Source organism: Penaeus monodon, chromosome 23, assembly GCF_015228065.2.
Source record: "Penaeus monodon isolate SGIC_2016 chromosome 23, NSTDA_Pmon_1, whole genome shotgun sequence".
Taxonomy (NCBI): domain Eukaryota; kingdom Metazoa; phylum Arthropoda; class Malacostraca; order Decapoda; family Penaeidae; genus Penaeus; species Penaeus monodon.
This window is the reverse complement of record NC_051408.1, coordinates 44,172,740-44,173,198: the sequence shown is the minus strand read 5'-3', so window position 1 is coordinate 44,173,198 and position 459 is coordinate 44,172,740. Positions and strand designations below refer to the sequence as shown.

Here is a 459-nt window from a genome sequence, read left to right as displayed (position 1 = left end):
GTGTGGAGAATATCCATGAATGATGAGTAACCTCGGCGTGAGGATGAATGATGATGAAGAAAATTTGCGAGGCGCTGCTCGGCACTCGTACTTAAGGTTATCCCATGAAAACATGTAAGTGATTATCGAACTGCATTACAGTTAGATAACTAAAGTTTGTAAAGATTGCTGATTATTACCTTTTTCTCTTTAGCCTGAAAATATATATCGAGATTTGAGACAGGGATCGCGAAAGGTTGGGAAATGAGCAGAAGGAATGACATTCTTTTAGGTTTGGAATATCAGTTTGTGCAACGTCGAGCATTGGGATTTTTGTGAAAGGACACTCGGAAAATGGAGGAGGGAAAAACAGAGGAATGTTCATTTTGTCTTTTTGGCAAGAAGTGGGCGTCGCAGGCATTCCCTTTTCTCTTCAGCCATTTCCGTTTCTGTCTCTCCATCCTTCTGGCTGTTTGTTGG

The 459-nt window shown here is 41.4% G+C and overlaps 1 protein-coding gene across 1 annotated transcript in view; it reads left to right on the top strand.

Moving 5' to 3' along the window:
• The window catches only part of LOC119588328 (venom serine protease-like), a gene marked incomplete at its 5' end in the record, with an annotated part of 10,574 nt that overhangs the window by 9,651 nt on the left and 464 nt on the right, over nucleotides 1–459 (top strand).